We start from the raw sequence: 19827 nt of genomic DNA, 5'->3' as shown, positions 1-19827 counted from the left end.
ATGGACAGGCACCTCCTTACTTAGCAGACCTAATTAAACCCTATGTACCGGCCCGGGCTCTGCATTCTCAGGATGCAGAACTACTTTGTGTCCCTGAGGTGAATAAAAAGTCTGCAGGTCACAGAGCTTTCTCTTATCATGCCCCTGTTCTGTGGAATGATCTCCCTGCGTCAAAAAAAGAGTCAGATTCTGTAGAGACTTTCATGTCCAGACTTAAGACGCACTTATTTTCCCTTTCCTATGGCTAGTATACTGGCATAGTATGTTCCTATGCTTTTTACTCTTTTAATTAATTTTTTTAGGAAACAGAGCGGGCCACAGCCTCAACTTTATCTAAATTCTGAGTCTTTTAGTGAAGCTTAAGGCTAGTGGCCGGCGACCACCTTAGTATTTCTTTTGTTTTTCTTGTTTACTTAATGCTGACAAATTATACTGTATTTGCTGTCTTTCTGATGCCTTTTTTCTTCTCTCTGTACGACTCCATCCAGAGATGAGTGTGGTGTCTGCTTTGGAAAACCTGATGTCTTGTACACCGGCAACATTTCCTGTATATTCATTTTGTGGACTGTTTTGTAATTTGTGTCTGTAGCATGGCCCAAGCAGAGGGTCACCCCTTTGAGTCTGGTCTGCTTGAGGTTTCTTCCTCAGAGGAAGTTTTTCCTCACCACTATTGCCTGTGCTTGCTCTGGGGGTTGGTAAGGTTAGACCTTACTTGTGTAAAGTGCTATGAGGCAACTTTGTTGTGATTTGGCACTATATTAATGAAACTAAATTGAAATTGAAATTGCTGTTGCCAATTGCTGCATTCATGTACCGTCGGAAATTGCAGGGCAAAGTCAGCCTGTTTGCTTGGATTTTTTTTTTTTTTTTTTTATCTGGGTGGGGGGTCACCTTCACTAGGCTCAGGCACCTTATATAAGCCAGAATTAATCTTTTGTGTGGATACAATGAATTATTTTAATAAAAATAAAATGAAAACCACAAGCAACTGCTGAATTTGAAACAACAAAGAAGCTTTTTTGAAATGTGTTGCAGACATCCATTTCAAAATGAGCAAATATTTGCACAAAAAACAATAAAGTTTATCAGTTTGAACATTAAATATCTTGTCTTTGTGGTGTATTTAATTGAATATAGGTTGAAGAGGATTTGCAAATCATTGTATTCTGTTTTTATTTACATTTTACACAATGTCCCAACTTCACTGGAACTGGGGTTGTACTAAATCAGAGAAGTAAACTACTATTTCCAAGTTGTTTAACAGCATATAAAACAATTAAATAAATATTTTAATGGATAAAAATAAATTGTCCAGTCCCTTGAACTTCGCAAAAATGGGGCATCATGAACATGATGAGATTGATTCTTTGCTGCACTACAAAATGTGCTGGCGTGTGTAATGTAGCAATTTTCACTTTGCATATCAGGGAATTATTTGATTTTGGAATACAAACCTCGGTCATTGAGAAAGTGTGCATGTGTGTGTGTGTGTGTGTGGGGGGGGGGGTGTTGATAAAAATGACCTATTTAATAATAATCCAACTGGATATAAGACTATTTCATATTTAAATCTACCTACTGAACAATAAAATCTGGATGAAAATATCATGAATCAAGGATTTTTTTGAGTGTTTTAAACCTGTACAATCATCAGTGTCAAAACCGATGTTCACAAACACACACACACACACACACACACACACACACACACACACACACACACACACACACAAACACATGTGAGATATGGGGCCATTGTTGTAGCAAAAGTATTTGGGAATATCTATTTCGATCCACATATGTGTAACCAGATCCACAAATGTGTAAAAAAACAAACAAACAAAAAAAACTGTGTGAAATTCCTCCAGAGAGGGGCATGGGGCCCCAGACTGAAAAGCGCCCAGCCAGGAGTTCTTCCGAAATCAATACCTTCAAAGTGAATTGCTGTTTTAAATGAAATGACACCTCTTTCCAAACATTGTAATGCAGACAAACTCCAACAGACCAAAACTGTTTTTTGCCAAAATGAGACGTCCTCTGTTCTTTGTGAATTACACTGAGCTTGTTGTGCAGCTGGCTGCAAGGGACTGTCAACATTTTCTTATTATTACCATTTTCATTCTTGTGTTTATTTAAAATTAAAAGACACAAGGAGATCCATCCATGTTCCTGGTCTCTGAAACACAGAAAAAACAAACACGGCATCAAAGATGTCCTTCGAGGGCCCAGCCAGGCTTAAAACGGTAGCGGTGATTGATATTGCTAGTCCTTGCGCCCCTGGTGGTAAGTCCCCACACAGATACAAATCGCTGTATGCATTTGTCACATGGAAGAACACATCCAATTATGGCGTTAAATTTGTCTCTTTAAATGCACAGAGGGCGATTTACAAATATCCCTTGATTTGTACACGCACTTTGTGATCCACAAACACACATTTCTGATTTGTAACGTGTATTGGTTTTTACAAATAAATATGTATTTGTAAATATATAGGTTTTTTTCATTTGTAAAAAGAAGGCATTCGCAAAACTGAAAATTCTGTTAGTGAAGTGTGATTCAGCATTTGTGGATCACCAGTTACACGCATTCAGCACTTTGCACAGTTACACAATATTGAGACATTCTCAGCGCAAAACTGCACAAATCCACAAACAAACAGCTCGCAATTCATACAAAGCAACACTGTCATACCTGCAAATGCAGAGGACGATTTACAAATATTCCTCGAGTTGTACACCTGTTTTGTGATCCGCAAACACAAAAGCATTTGCAAAACTCAAAATTCTGTTTGTGAAGCGTGATTCAGCATTTGTCGATCGCCAATTACACGCATTCATCGTGTTTATCACTTACGCAATATTGAGACATTCTCAGCACAAAACTGCTCAGAGTTTCATAAATATGTACATCGCTATTCATGTTTCCATCCAGTAGATGAGGAAGAAAATCGGAACCAAATCTCATTCCCCATGACTGTTTCTTTTCACCAAATAGGTGGACAGTGACATGTAATAATTTTTTTAATTTATTTATTTTTTATCTCTACTGTATGGTGCTTCTGTTTAACTGCAGAGTTGCCTGGATTTAAATATTTAGGAAGATCTTTAGGCTTCCATGAGAGCCAGAAAACGCTGTACAAAATGTTTTAGTGAAGAAAATTATTGTCACCTTTTTTTTTTTTTTTACTGTGCCAGACATCATCTGACAAGGAACACATTTAATAAATGATAAAAGGACAGAAAAAAATAACAGACACAGGTAATTTATTCTTTATTTGTGAGGAAATCACATATTTTATTGAAATGGGCGCTGTGACAAATATAATATTTTTGTGCAAACACCCACCCCCGCTTCAAGCAGAATAATGTGTGGCACGCCCAGGGCGCTCAGACGTGTGTGTGTGTGTTTATATATATATATATATATAGATAGATAGATAGATAGATAGATAGATAGATAGATAGATAGATAGATAGATAGATAGATAGATAGATAGATAGATAGATAGATAGATAGATAGATAGATAGATAGATAGATAGATAGAGAGAGAGAGAGATGCATGTATATTTCCCAGTTTGCACCTCCTACCACTCGCTTTCCCAATTCTTCTTACTTCTTTGTGGTAATAGGCAGTGACACAAGAAAACAGTCTCTACAGACTGATGTACTGATAAGTGTTGGGAAAGTGTAGGAACACGGACCCACAACAGGGGGCGCAAATGAACGGACAATGGAGAAAGTCAAATCACAAAGTTTTACTGTTGTGAACTCACACAACAAACACAACAGATTACAAATACAGCAGTAACCGAATTCCAAAGGTGTCGTGTGGGCAGGCTCGACGATAGGAGACGTCTGTCCGAGTCGAACCGGAACCACCCGATTTCCTCTGCCACCGAACCCCAGGGATACTGGAGCCGCCAAGTCCCGAACCCCAGGTGGCCACTGCCTCCGCTCGTCGGATCCGGTACTGCTGGCAAGGAACAGAAACAGTCAGGTGTGGGTGCGGCTGCACCCAGCAACACACAGGGTGGAAACACCACCTCCACCTCTTGTCAGGAAAATACAGGTGAGTGCAGGAATGTGAGTACTTATCCAAAATACAGTCTCCTGCTGTCTTTTCTCTTTCTGTGTAAAGGCAAAAAGTATTTAATGGTCAAAAGATGATCTGTTTGGCTGGATACGTTACCTCCTTGGTAGAGCGATATCTCGGCAATGAGGTGGAGATGCCGTCCTGCTGATATACCTCCCTGTTGATTGATATCAGCTGTCTCGTCTCAGGTGATGGGTGACAGCTGTCACCCTGGCTGCTCCTGTGAGGCGACAGCGCCCTCTGGTGCCTGGAGCCCGCACTCCAGACAGAGCGCCCTCTGGTGGTGGTGGGCCAGCAATACCTCCTCTTCAGCGGCCCACACAACAGATAAGACTAATGTCTTGCACATAATACATCCCACTCACTTATCCCCCTACATTTCTCAATACTAGGTTACATTTAGTACTGATTCCCAATTGCATTATTAAAAGAAAGCATGCTTTTTTCTTCAATCACAGTCTGTTAAGCCTCCACATAGCATGCTATAAACATTGAAGTCCCCACATAGCAATGTGTTATGCCTCCACATAGCATGCTATAAACACTGAAGTCCCTACATAGCAATATTTTCCAACATAGCAACATCAATTTCTTCCCTTAAAGGCCACCTGTCTCTTAAAGGGAATGGGAGTTCGCACTCTGATTGGTTTGTTTCATAACATCCCATGACTACTGTACATTAATGCCCAAGTGAAAAACTTTGGACCCTGCACCATACTTTCCACTCTGATTATATGGAGTATAAATACTAGCAAAGTAAAAAAGCACCTGTACTCTGTGTTTTAGACAACATTCAATACAGTAGACAGTCAAGATATTGCCCAGAGTAACTTCTATACAGGCCTTCAAGCCCACCGACTCAATCCAATTATTCTACCCAATGCGCGCACACACACACACACACACACACACACCAACAACAACAACAGACAGGCACACACACACACACACACACACACACAACCTTACTCATTTATCTATCTTTATGATGTAGCTTTCCTAGTAAATGATAATAAGACAAGTTTGAAATAAATATATTATTATTATATTGTTATTTTACATTTGGAATTTTCATTGTCCCACTAAATTTTCTGCACTTATGTTTGTACATCAAGGTATTCAAACAACTCAGTCAGTTAAACTAGTTATATGATCATCAACTGAATACTCAGATAAGGGCCCCTTCACACATAACACGACATTGGGCAAAAGAAGCAGAAACCAGAAGAAAAGCCAAACAAAAAATTGAATGGGGAACCGCGAAACATTCCACCTGCTGACAGGCGTGCACGATACAGCGGCGATGGTTTTGTGCATGCTCGTGGGCATGCACATACACAGTGGGCCTCATGTATCAATGTTGCACACTTGTGGCGTAAATTTACGGCGTAAACTTGAATACAACAAAGTTGCCGTGACATGTATCAAGCAGTGCGCACCTGCCCATTTCTGGCGTACGCCTGACGTGACCTTGATAAATGCGGCGGGTGGAAACGATCGTAATTATAATAAACACGCCCATAAATATTCAGACTCCGCTTCAGACACACCCTCATTTTATGACATGGAAGCCAGGAAGACGGCAAAGAAAAAGAACTCCACCAATCACGACGCGTGCCAATAGAGTGCGAAAAGCGGCCATGGTATCAATTGTTTTGTAGTATAATCAAAAAAGTGTTACAGTGGTCCCTCGTTTATCGTGGGAGTTACGTCCTAAAAATAGCCCAAAATACGCAAAACTGCGACGTAGTCAGCGTTATTTTTTACAATTATTATAGACGTTTTAAAGCTGTAAAACCCCTGTAAAACCAGTTTATACACTTTCACAATCAGGCATGAACATTTTCTCGCTTTTCTCTTGTGTGTAAACACTGTCAAAGTTCAAACCTTAGTAGGAAAAACTGTTTTCAGGCCCAATCATTTGTTTGAGAAACAAAAATAGAACGTATTCCTATAAATAATTATGATGGCATTTAGAACTAACGAATTTAATTTTAACGATCAGTGAACGAGGTCGGACACATAAGAAATTAATAATAGTGACTCGCCAGTATGTCACAGATCGGGCCTCTGCGTCCTGGCACCGCGCCTTCTCCACTCACACCTCACTGCAGCAGGTGTCCGTTTCCGTGTGACAAACTCAGTTATGAGTACAGTTGTTATTATCAATTTGATTGTCTAAAACAATCACACCACATAAAGTTAAGATCAGCGCTGCTCTGGCTCCAGGCTCGACGTCTGGAGAAAAAGGTGAGCAGCGCTTTCTTTGCTGTCAGCGCTGTGGCCACGGATCATGCTCGATAGACCAGCAATCCCGCAAAAGTGGGATTTGTATTGATTATTATGTAGTATGATCAGGAAGGTGTTATTTATGTAACATATGCATTGATTTGTATAATGGCACTGTTTATCATGTTGATCATCTTCATTTCTATGTGGATTCCAGCGCTGGTTCATTTTGGTGTATAATTTATGCCACCTCTCGACCTGGTGTATATTTTCAGTGAAGCATACGCCAACGACCACATTGATAAATGTCAAGTGGCGCAGCCGTTTTGGCGTACACCCCATATACGCTCAAATATCACCGTATGCAACGTTGATACATGAGGCCCAGTATGAGCAGCTGGAATGTGTTGCACCACATCGCACCATTGCTGTGGAGAAAAAAAATTAAAACCACACACCATTAAAAAACACAGCAATTTATTGAAACCCTCTTATTGAGCGGACAATACAAGTATGAACCGTCTGTTCCTCTGTAGATGGCCCATGGTCAAAGATGTACAGTCATGAAATGACATGAATGAAGCAGTGCACGCTTATCATGTCATCTGCTGGCCCGGCATGTCCAGCAAGCGGCGTTCATGTCCAGCGAGCGGCATGCCGAAGGATGACAGCACGTCATGTGGACCATAGCTCACGTGGGTGACGTGACATTCAGATCACCAGCTGAGTGTACACATGATCAGATGGTCCTTTTCACATGGTGCAGCCTGCTGGTGTACGCACTGAGCAGCTGCTCCAGCCGGTGGCAAAGGTGATATATTTTTTATGTATTTCCATGTGAGGACAGCAGGCACCGCACACACTTCACGGCGTAGATTTGTAAGGTCATGTCCTTCAAAACACAGTACATGTTCTCCAGCTGTGACTTGTGGGTCCAGAGATCTCAACAGCTGCTACTGTTTGCAGACACGCCCACCTGTTCGTTCAGCACACAGAACAAAGTGCCACTCTCTGTTTTTGTGTTGTTTGATCACTCGTTTTAGTTCTTTATGATGTAATTCTGTATGTAGTTATTGTAGTAATTATTTATATACCTGTGCTGGCTGCGGTCTCTGTGTTTTATGTAACACCTCGTGTGCACTGAGCCATCATTTCCAGCTGTCAGTGTGTGGCCGGCGATCAGCTGAGAGGTGCCTTGGCATGCTGTGTGCGCTCAGATGTGGCTGGCCGGTCCCCATGTGATCATGTCTGTGCACCCATACTAGCATTTCATGCAAGTGTGCTGCCCTACACGCCACGTGTTGCAAGCGGGGGGTGCAAAAGACACGCACGGCAAATGTGTTGTGGGTGGGAGTACGGGGTGCCACACACATGCGATACATACGCACGCCACATGTATTGGGGGGGGGCAGCACTCTGGCACACCACACGTGTATTGCTTGGCAGTGCCGCATTCACGGTGCACTTAGACAATTGTCACAGACAGCTCGAAAGTCTTCACCTGCTCACTATTTTTGTGCTGGCTGCGCGAATGGCCCCAGATTTTCTAAGTGATCCGCGAGTGGTATTGGATTTTTGTTTGTGGAACCTGGAATTTGGCCGACACCTGACGAGAGAGGGATCGAATGGGCACTTGCAGGGCACTCTCTGTCTTTTGGCTGCTGGTGTGCGCGAATGATTGTGGTGACAGGCGTACAAGGCGTTAGAGGCAGCTCCGATTTTTCACAAATGACATACGATTCCTCCTTCGTGCACCATTCTGCCTCATTCATGCTACATGTGAAGGGGCCCTAACTAATAACAACCAAAAATGAAATTAAATTAAGTGAAAAAAAAAAAACGTTTTGGTAAAATTATTGACATTTGTCAAGGAAAAAGTCAAGCTTTGACTCATCTATTGAAAACATTTGTCTGTTTTTGTCTTTGTAAGCCAAATGAATTTGGCATTTATGCAGCTGTGTGGCATAAAAGATGTAGTGTTAATTTTTTTTTTTTTGTACTTTTGCAATTTTATAGAATACGCGTATATGAGTGTATTAATTATGCAACCTGTTCACAGGGAAATAGTTAATAGAAATAACTATCAGTGATGACGATGATGATTAAAAGCAGCTACCCTTTGATGCTTGTTAAAATACTTTGTAATTGAAATAAGACAAATATTACATGACATCATCCTGCCTGTAAACTGATAAAATGCTAATACTGTGAACAACCAAATAAAGAGAAAAAACCAAAGTTACATTTTTAACATTAACACATCCCACTTTGCATGTTCTGTGGTTGCTTGTGAAACTGTAAATCTGCATACACTATATTTTGTATTATCCCTGTGGTTCTTTTGCAAGCACGTTCCATTCCAGTCTGCAGCAGTAATGTTGTGTTCCTCCTCTGTAAGACGTTGTCGTTACAGAGTGTTGACACCACAAAACAAATGGTCAGTGTTGTGGAGATAAGAAGAGCTGGAATTTTATAAGAGACTAACTTAATCCTGCAGTAATCCCTGCATTATTAGATCTCACTTTGATGGTAAAACAATGAGGGAGAATAGGCCTGACAGTGACACCAAAGGATGGACATGGATACCACTCATACTAACACGAAATATACACAAATGAGCAACAATGCAACAACACAAGCAATGCCATGTGATCACAGAGTGACACCCCCTGAGATGTGAGTGAAACACATAGCCAGAGAGGGAATAGCTCCTCCACAGATGGAAAGTAGGACACCAAACCCCTGTGTGCATTTGTTTTGCTGCGTCTGCATGTGTGCAAGTACCCTTGTGCATATGTGTGTGTGTGTGTGAGTGCACGTGTGTATTTTTGTCTGTCGAGGAGCAGGCTTGTGCATCCCTGTGTGTGTGTGTGTGTGTGTGTGTGTGTGTGTGTGTGTGTGTGTGTGTGTGTGTGTGTGTGTGTGTGTGTGTGTGTGTGTGTGTGTGTTCGCATGCACTAGTTTGCGATGTGTTTGACTGCTTGGGCTGGTGCAACAAGGAATAGTGCAGCGGTGAAATGTTGGAATTTTGTCTGTGTTTCCTGGACAAAATTATCAACATTGGCAGACTGCTAAGTGATGTTCTTATTGTCAATTTCAAATACATTCTGACTTTACATCACAATTAAAGCCATATCAACCAGACTGCTGGGAATTTGCTTTAAAGTTCTCTCTATGTTAAAATGTTTGATTTCACTTCCTGCTGGTAATATACGGAAGCATATTGCATTCACTGGATAAAAAAAATTAAATGACTGCTAATCTCATAATTACGAGAAAAGATCTCATAGTTACGAGATCAGATTAATTATGAGAAAAGATCAGGTGTCTAAATTGTTTTATGTATATACTTCCATACTTCCAGTCCTTCAGTAAAGAAGCAGGCTGAGAGCTCAGCCGATGATAACACACTGCAATCAAACACAAAGTGTAGATTTTCCCCTGAAGTGCTCCCGGATGAACGTCCAAGGAGGATGACGTGGTGTCCTCCAGCTTTCACTCACACAGCCCCACCAACCACTGAGGGACAAAGCGGGGCTCACTCCCCAGGTGGAGGTCTTGGAAAATAAAGCAATGCTGACTTATGGTTTGGTGTAAGTACAAGGTCTGTTAGAAAAGTATTGAACCTTTTTATTTTTTTCAAAATCCTGATGGATTTGAATCACGTGTGCTTGCATGAGCAAACCTTGAACCTTCGTGTGCATGCGTGAACTTTTTCACGCCTGTCGACTGTATCATTTGCTGGTAAGCAGCCTTTGTGTGAGGTGTGTGTCGTGCGCTCGGCATTTTTTCATTCCAAGGAAAAAGACGGAATGACTGGAGCAGCACCGCATCAAATTTTGCCAGAAACTGGGCGACAGCCAGGTGGAAACCATACGGATGATTCAGACGGCTTTGAGGACGATCCTATGGGCATCACACAGATTAAGGAGCGGTACAACCGGTTTAAAGACGTCCGCACATGGGTGGAGAGTGAGCCACGCTCCGGGGGGCCATTAACACGCTGAAATGACCAGATCATGTGGTGATGCGGGACTGTCGTGTGACCGTCCGAGAAATTGTGGAAGAGGTGGACATCAGCACTTTTTCGGCACATTCCACTGTGACAGAAGATTTGGCCATGAAAAGAGTGGCAGCGAAATTCATGCTGCTGCCGACGGAGGAGCAAAAGCGCCTTCGTGTTGAAGTCTCACAGGACATGCTGTGACATGCCCAGCTCTTCCACAATTTCTCGGATAGTCACACAACTGAAAAGTCACCGAAAGCCGTCTGAATCATCCGAATGGTTTCCACCTGGCTGTCACCCAGTTTCTGACAAAATTTGATGCGGCGCTGCTCCAGTCGTTCCGTCTTTTTCCTTGGAATGAAAATCCGCTGAGCGCACGACACATGTCCTCACACAAAGGCTGCTTACTAGAAAATTATGCAATCGACAGGCATGAAAAAGTTCACGCATGCGCACAAAGGTTCAAGGTTTGCTCATCCAAGCACACGTGATTCAAATCCATCAGGTTTTTGAAAAAAATAAAAAGGTCCGATACTTTTCTAACAGACCTCGTAAAATGAATACTGATAGAATAACTCCAATAATGTCAATTATATCATTTGTGCAAAGTTAAGATATAACCTATCTTTTAATGCTGAATAATGTACTAATTCTGAAGTTTTGTAACAAACACAGACAGATGGCATTCTGGGTAAATGTGCCTCCGCTAACACTGATTGGTTGACTGATTCATTCTATGTAAACCAACATGTTAATGTGAGGTGTGTCAAAGGCATTTTCAAAAAAAACAAAAAAAACAAGTTGTAATTAAATAACCGTATGATATAACCGGTGTCAAAATAAATAGAACACTGCCATGATCTACTAGTGCCAGTGCAAATTTTGGCCCATTTTCAGCTGATTTTTCATTCGTGCAAGACTTTTTTGGATCGCACTGAGTTTCAGGTTACTCACGCGCCCTGCATTGTTTAGTATACATGGAGTAACAAGCTGCGTTTAACATCGCCCGACCACCTCCTGATCGCCAATCGTAGAGTCAGATGAATGTTTGATATTCTGGTCGGCCATCATGAGGGTATCCTGCTGCTGAAGCGCTACAAGCATCCAACCTCTCACACTGTGCCTGTGCAAACACTACAGACCTGTCTTGTAATGTTTGTTTTTGTTGTTGTGTTTTTAAACTTTGATGTCTCCCATCAAGAGTTTTTTTAAATTAAGTTTGAAAAAAAGCTTCTGTTTACGTTTTGCTTCTAGAAACACGAGTCCGACGTGTGGTTTTTGAACATACAATGTGTGTGAGAACATAAATCGTGCGCTCTGAACTTTTACACCGTGCGGTTCTGTTGCACAGTTTGAGCTGGAACCGAGTACACTGATTGAAAATATCAGCCCAGCTTTAGGGCGAATACTGCCATGAACAATACTGGCCAGCAGATGGCAGTAGAGACCTTGAAAACTTGCCATATCAAAATTCCAGATAATCAGAAGCAGCTCTCCTCTGTTTGCAGAGGATAGAACTCCGCATGTGCGACAAAACATTTAACAGGTAGGCTCAACTGATTTTAAATTTTATAAGTGTTTGTAGCTGTTCAGCTTTGTTTACCACGTTAACAGTCTAAAAATTATCGGACAAAATTTTTTCGGAAGATAATTAGTCCAATAATGATTTTCAAAGATATCTGAAAAGATAATCCGACAATGAAAACATTATCTTCGATAATTATCAGTTATCGGATTATCGGAACTGTGCCCACCACTGTCGTGTGGTATGCAATTTCAGAGTCCCTCCTTCCATGCACCATCGCCCAAAATGACTGATATTCACCTGAGTTAGACAAGGGGGGAATGTCAGTCATTTTGGGTGACTGGGCATGGATGGAGGGACTCTGAAAATGCATGCTACCCTCCAAAAGCATGTTATTGTATTATTATGGATGGAGGGACTCTGAAAATGCATACTACCCTCCAAAAGCATGTTATTGTATTATTATCCTACTTATCATCTCTTTTATATATATATATATAAATTTATAGTGAGGATATTAGGATATTGTGGCTCGGACCCGGCGCCACGAGGGGGCATTTGGGGGCGACGCCCCCTCACGTCATCAACCTCGTCCCCTCGGATGTGAGAGTTATCAAAAATAAAAATAAAAAAGAAAGAAAAAGAAATACTGGAAAATATAGCGCCTCACAGTTTCGCGGATTTTTTTAGTCTAATCTTGCATGCTTTTTTTTTAACAGTGCATTGTACTCTGCGTCCTCATCAAGCAGGCCGGTGTTCTGTCGAGATGACGGGAGAGTACGCGCATTGTGTTCTGCGTGTCTGTTTATAAGAATCTTCTCACCCAGAAGAAAAAAGAGCGCCAACAACTACCCATAACTGTGTTCTTCACTCGGAAAAAGACACCTGCAGCGAGGTGTGAGTGGAAAAAGGCGCGACAGCAGAGCGGCGCCACGACGAAGAGGCGTGATCAGAGGGACTGTGAAATACTGGTCAGTCACTATTAATAATTTCTTATGTGTCCAACCTCGTAGGTTGATCGTTAAAATTAAATTTGTTAGTTCTAAAAGCCATTATAATTATTTATAGGAAAACGTTCTATTTTTATTTCTCAAACAAATGTTTGGGCCTGAAAACAGGTTGGTCTTATTTTTCTACTAAGGTTTGAACTTTGAGAGTGTTTACACACAAGAGAAAAGTGAGAAAATGTTAATGCCTGTTTGAGAAAAGTGTATAAAGTGTGTAGTGAGGGGTTTTACAGCCTTAAAACGTCTATAATAATTGTAAAAAATAACGCTGTCTACTTCGCGGATTTCACCTATTGCAGGCTATTTTTAGAACGTAACTTCCGCGATAAACGAGGGACCACTGTACATGAAAGGTTTATCTTTGACCCGTTGTGTGACTGTCATGCCCAATTGCGCTGTGTTTGCGCTTGTGATGGAGGGCTGTATGTGGGGTTAATCTACTGTCTGGTGTCGTTTCTCAGATCAGTTGTTGGTTTGGTTTTGTGATATGCAGGAGATCACTTGACCGAGGGTCTATACGTTCAAATAATAATAAAAAAAAAACTGTCATCACACTTTACTCTTACTCAGTCAGTCACTGTCTCTTACAACGGTGTAGCCTACACGAGCTTTCTAGGAGCGCACCCAATTCATTACGCACGCTCAGAGGCAGGTACCCTCCGGTGCGCACTTTTTTTTGGGGGGGGGGGGCGTCCCTGCCCCCTGTCATAAAGTCATCGCCCCCTTAATATTTTTTTTCTGGCGCCGGGCCTGTTGTGGCTGCATTGCTGTTGAGAGAGACCAAAAAAAGATTATTCATTACACTGCAGACCATGAAAACCCTTATCTAAAGTCAAGCACAGAGGTTTTTTTGCTATTCCTACAGCACAATATTGACGTACGGGAGGCACAGTGGGTTAGTGGTTTGTGCTGTTGCCTTGCAGCAAGAAGATCCTGGGGTTGCTTCCCATCTGGGTCTTTCTGTGTGGATTTCTCCCCGTGTTTGCATGGGTTCTCTGTTGGTCCCTCATCCAAAGACATGTAGGTTCTGTGAAATGAAAACTATTTTGGCCGCGTAGATGTGTGTGCGGGTTCAATTCCCAGTCATGCTACCAGTCTGTATCCTTGGAGAAGACACTTCATCTGCATCGTCCTCGTCCACCCAGCTATCAATGGGTACCAGCCTTGGCTGAGAAAGTAAAATGCAATGGATTACAGCCCATCCAGAGGGAGTCATAGGCTTTCATTCATTTCATGCTGCAAAATCTGGGGATAAGTGCCAACACCAGCGGGCATCAGGCCCTAGGTATATGTAGAACGTTCTTCTTTGCATTGCTCTTGGTGTGCAACTGTCCTTAAAGGGACCACACAAATGTTCAGATTCCACTTTCATGATGTTACACTTCCTAGAGACACATGCCACTATCTTCAAAAGAGTAAAATAAACCATGGCAGCCAAAGCAATAATAATAAAGATGCTTTTATTAGCAGTCATATATCAGTGATGCCATTGGTCATTGCCTTGGTCTCTAAGCAACTTTTCTTTTATTTGTAAGTATTTCAAGAGCTTTTACACACTGGTGGTGCTGTATTATCCTTCAGGATGTCTTAACACCAGTGTTTAATTCTGTGCTACTGACTCATTCCACAGACAGAGTCAAAATTATATCCCATTTTTTTGTTTAAATGTAATTTACAACAAATCACACACACACACACACACACACACACACACACACACACACACACACACACACACACACACACACACACACACACACACACACACACACACACACACACAAATGTCTAACCCCTGCTGTGTGTGTATAGTGCACCTCCAGACCCCTGGGAGGCTCATCTTCAACTGCTTAGTCCAATTTAAGGGTCACGGGGTTTACAACAATTATCATATTATAAATATGAAGACTGACATTATGCATTCTAGTTTGTAAAGAAATGAACTGATGTCTATAAAAAGAGTTTTCCTTTTGATTTTGTTCAAATGGCAAACACATCAGATAGAATAAGGGTGGATTTTCTCCCAGTCTATAGTCGAGTATAGATTCAACTCAAAAACAAATACTGTATTTGTGCATATTAATTATTCTCATGACAAGATTAGATTAGATTTGATGAGATTAGATAGAACTTTATTGATCCCTTGGGAAGACTCCCTCAAGGAAATTGAGGTTCCAGCAGCATTGTATAGCAGCACATAGGGTAAGAAGCACACAGAGTATCAACCGTGAAAGTAAAAAAGAAAAACAGTTTGCAATATAAATACCAGACATACTGATCAATCCTGGGTTACTGGCGACTACTGTTCCTCTCATTCCCATCCTCTGTCTTCCTGTTAGTCCTTGGACAGTCTGATGGCCTGAGAGACAAAGGAGTTTTTTCAGTCTGTTGGTCCTGCACTTAGTAAGAAGCAGTCTGTGGCTGAAGAGGCTCCTCTGGTTGCTGATGATGGTGTGCAAAGGGTGACTGGCATCATCCATAATGTCCAGCAGTTTGTCCAGTGTTCTTTTCTCTGTCACCGTCACCAGAAAGTCCAGCTTTATGCCAGCCACAGAGCCAGCCCACATGATCAGTTTGTCCAGCCTGGATGTGTCCTTCTTGGATGTGCTGCCCTCCAGCACACCACGGTGTAAAAGAAGACACTGGCTACCACAGACTGGTAGAACATCCACATGAGTTTCCTGCAGATGTTAAACAACCACAACTTCCTCATAAAGTACAGTCTACTCTGTCCCTTCCTGTACAGGTGGTTGGTGTGGGTTGTCCAGTCCAGTTTGCTGTCCAGCCACAGCCCGAGGTACTTGTAAGGATCCGTAGCCTCCACCTCAGCTCCCTCGATCAGAACTGGATGCAGACTTGGCCTTGACTTCACAAAGTTGTTTGGGAAGTTATGTTGTTTGAACATCCAACATGATTGCAGTTTTTTTTTTTTTTGGCAGTGAAATGGCCATGATTTTCACCCAATAATCTGTGCTGGCTGTTTGTTGGACCCTTCACCTTCAATGCTGGGGGTACAAGGGATTATAGGACATGGACATATGAAAAATCAAGCCACAATCATGAGTTGGATATAGTAGAATAAGTTTGGAAACCACTTTTAACGTCAACAAAACATCTGCGGTGGTTCTGACTGCTTTAAGAAAATGCCAACTATGAGCTCAGTTGTGCTGATGTTTTTCCCCTGTGGCCAAAATACTCACACACACACACACACACACACACACACACACACACACACACACACACACACACACACACACACACACACACACACACACACTCATCTTCACCTGCTTAGTCCAGTTAAGGGTCATGGGGGGCTGGAGCCTATCCCAGCAGTCATCGAGCGCAAGGCGGTGTACACCCTGGACATGACGCCAATATGTCGCAGGGCCACATATAGACAAACAAACACATTCACACCCACACGCATACCTATGGACAATTTAAAGTTTCCAATCCACCTAACCTGCGGGTCTTTTGAATGTGGGAGGAAGCCAAAGCACCCGGAGGAAACCCACGCAAACACCACATAGAAAGGCCACAGGTGGGAATCAAACTCATGACCTTCTCGAAGTGAGGCAACACTGTTAACCACTAAGCCACGTGCTGCCGACCTGAATACTGTTGCCATGAATTATGATCTCTTAACAGTCACACTAAACAGGACATATTGTCATGTAACACCGACAAGCACCATTACACTTCCAGTTATCTCTGCAGATGCATTGATGGGTGAAAATGCTTCAGACAAATGCCACATTTCCGGCAAGGGAGAGGAGGGGAGTGGGAACAGAGGTGGGAACAGGAAGTAGCATCAACCAATGACAGCTTGACATATAGCACCGGCAGGGTGCAAGGCGAGAGCCATAACAGAGAGCATCTATAAATCCTGAGCTAAGGATGAAAGACTGCCACAAAGGAGATTAGTGTCCACATGAGCTAATGAGGTAGTACATCAGCACAATCCGTCATAGGCAGTGAAACACACAAAAACAGTGTGTGCATATGCAACACTCACACTGACATGATCACTTATACACACATATGTGCACTTTGTTTTTCTCAAGTAACACATATGGCTGTACAAGCACTCAGTGCATGATGGGGTGTTGTGCAACACGCACTGACAGTGCACACACAAACAGTGATCACATATACACTTGAAAGCACATGTTGACATGTTGCTGCACTGAGTGAGTGAGTGAGTGAGTGAGTGCTTAGGGTAAAGTTGACATTTGCATTGCAAAATTTTGCAAGAGAAATTATCATTATTACAACCCCACTTCCAATGAAGCTGGGACGTTGTGAAAATGTAAATAAAAACAGAATACAATGATTTGCAAATCCTCTTCAACCTATATTCAATTGAATACACAACAAAGACAAGATATTTAACACTGGGATTACCAGCATTTTTACACTACTCCTCTATCTACCAAGCGCTGCCAAATGGCAGCACTGGGGTACTTTACATCTCATTAGGCCACATTTTGTTATGTACATGGGGGCCATTAGATCAGAATGTGCAAGTGCTGGAAAGCCAACTCACAACACATACTCACTCTGTTGACTGAGAGACGCAGAGATGGCTAAGCTTTATAGCACAGAGCATATAAGATATTTTGGACATCCAGTGTGGGCAGCAAAGTACTGTGCATATGACAATAAAGCTTTGAATCTTGAATCTAAATTTCTTCTACTAAGTGTTGTGTTTTTTGTAACAAGTTCACAGAAAGGAGATGTGGCAGTGCCAGGTGCGTTCAGACAAACTAGGTCAAATGTCACCTGGTAACAATAGAAATAATAAGAATATAGAAATAACAAAACATTAGCATAATAACTATTGAAGTAATAGTGGTACAAATAACATTCCTAAAGCTATGGGTATGTCTTTATGGTCAAAGAATCTGATAAAGTTGAAAAGTTTATTTTATTCTTTATAACTAAACATCTTTTTTTTCTTATGTACTTGGGTTCTGTCTTTAGAGTTACTTCTTACAAATGCAACTGAAACTATTTTTTATTTTGCTGACACAAAGAGGACAAATGCGCAAGCTGAATAAGGTGCTACTGTGTATTAGCTCATGAAAGGGGGTCGTTGAGATGTAAATCCAGGGAGTGCCATTTGGCAGCGCCTTGGGATTTAAAGGTATAACTGCCATTTGGCAGGTCCTTGGGATTTAAAGGTATAACTGCCATTTGGCAGGTCCTTGGGAGTTCCAGTGTTAATGTTCAAACTGATAAACTTTATTGTTTTTGTGCAAATATTTGCCATTTTGAAATGGATGCCTACAAGATGTTTCAAAAAAGCTGGGACAGTGGTATGTTTACCACTGTGTTACATCACCTTTCCTTCTAACAACACTCAATAAGCGTTTGGGAACTGAGGACACTAATTGCTGAAGCTTTGTAGGTGGAATTCTTTCCCATTCTTGCTTCATGTCCGACTTCAGTTGTTCAATAGTTTGGGGTCTCCATTGTCGTACTTTGCACTTCATGATGTGCCACACATTTTCAATGGGCGACAGGTCTGGACTGCAGCCAGGCCAGTCTAGTACCCGCACTCTTTTACCATGAAGCCACGCTGTTGTAACATGTGCAGAATGTGGCTTGGCATTGTCTTGCTGAAATAAGCAGGGACGTCCCTGAAAAAGACGTTGCTTGGATGGCAGCATGTGTTGGTTTTTGAACTTTGCACTGGTAACAATCTGGATGGACTTTTTCCTCTTTTGTCCAGAGGACACGACGTCCATGATTTCCAAAAACAATATGAAACATGGACTCATCAAACCACAGCACATTTTTCCACTTTGCGTCTGTCCATTTCAAATGAGCTCGGGCCCAGAGAAGGGGCAGCATTTCTGGATGTTGTTGATGTATGGCTTTCGTTTTGCATGGTAGAGTTTTAACTTGCACTTGTAGATGTAGTGACGAACTGTGTTAACTCACAATGGTTTTCTGGTGTTCCTGAGCCCACGCGGTAAGATCCTTTACACAATGATGTTGTTTTTTTTTAATGCAGTGCGGCGTGAGGGATCAAAGGTCACGGGCATTCAGTGTTGGTTTTCAGCCTTGTTGCATGTAGAAGGTTCTCCAAATTCTCTGAATTTTCTAATCATCCCTAAATTCCTTGCAATTGAACGTTGAGAAACATTGTTCTTAAACTGTTGGACTATTTTTGCACGCAGTTGTTCACAAAGTGGTGATCCTCGTCCTCAGTTCTCAAATGCTTATTGAGTGTTGTGAGAAGGAAAGGTGATGTAACACAGTGGTAAACATACCACTGTCCCAGCTTTTTTCAAACATGTTGCAGGCATCCATTTCAAAATGAGCAAATATTTGCACAAAAACCAATAAAGTTTATCAGTTTGAACATTAAATATCTTGTCTTTGTGGTGTATTCAGTTGAACATAGGTTGAAGAGGATTTGCAAATCATTGTATTCTGTTTTATTTACATTTTACACAACGTCCCAACTTCATTGGTATTGCGGTTGTACTGGCATGTTGCCTATGGGGATCCATGGGCTCTAGATTGGGTTGTTGTTGTCCATTCGGCTGCTCCCGTTTTTGTGTTCGGGGTCGCCACAGTGGATTCAACCAGATCCGCATTGGTATTTGGCACAAGTTTTATGCCGGATGCCCTTCCTGACACATTTCCAGTTTTACCTGGAGAAACACACACAGCCACTGGTGTTCCACAGAGGTCTCCCATCCAAGTACTAACCAAGTCCCGCACTGCTTAGCTTCTGAGATCTGACAGGATCAGGGCTCCAGATTGGGTAGTGTTTATAAAATAGGTAGCTGACATTTTTCAAGCGTGGTAATACATTAATTTTTTTAAGAATAAAAAAAATAAAATTTTGACTGTTATAAGTAAGTGGGTAATTTATTTGTATAGCTTTTCAAGAACAGATGCTCAAAGTGGTTCTCAAAAAATATTAGAAATAGTGCAATAAAT

The 19827-nt window shown here is 41.8% G+C and overlaps 1 protein-coding gene across 13 annotated transcripts in view; it reads right to left on the bottom strand.

Annotated features, from left to right (window-relative positions):
• LOC117523394 (regulating synaptic membrane exocytosis protein 1-like) overlaps window positions 1-19827 on the bottom strand; it is a 343959-nt gene that overhangs the window by 173086 nt on the left and 151046 nt on the right. The gene's annotated exons all lie outside the window — the stretch shown is intronic.

The sequence above is a fragment of the Thalassophryne amazonica genome, chromosome 13 (genome assembly GCF_902500255.1).
Source record: "Thalassophryne amazonica chromosome 13, fThaAma1.1, whole genome shotgun sequence".
NCBI classification, from domain to species: domain Eukaryota; kingdom Metazoa; phylum Chordata; class Actinopteri; order Batrachoidiformes; family Batrachoididae; genus Thalassophryne; species Thalassophryne amazonica.
The sequence above is the reverse complement of the archived record's forward strand: the minus strand, read 5'-3'. Positions and strand labels throughout refer to the sequence as shown.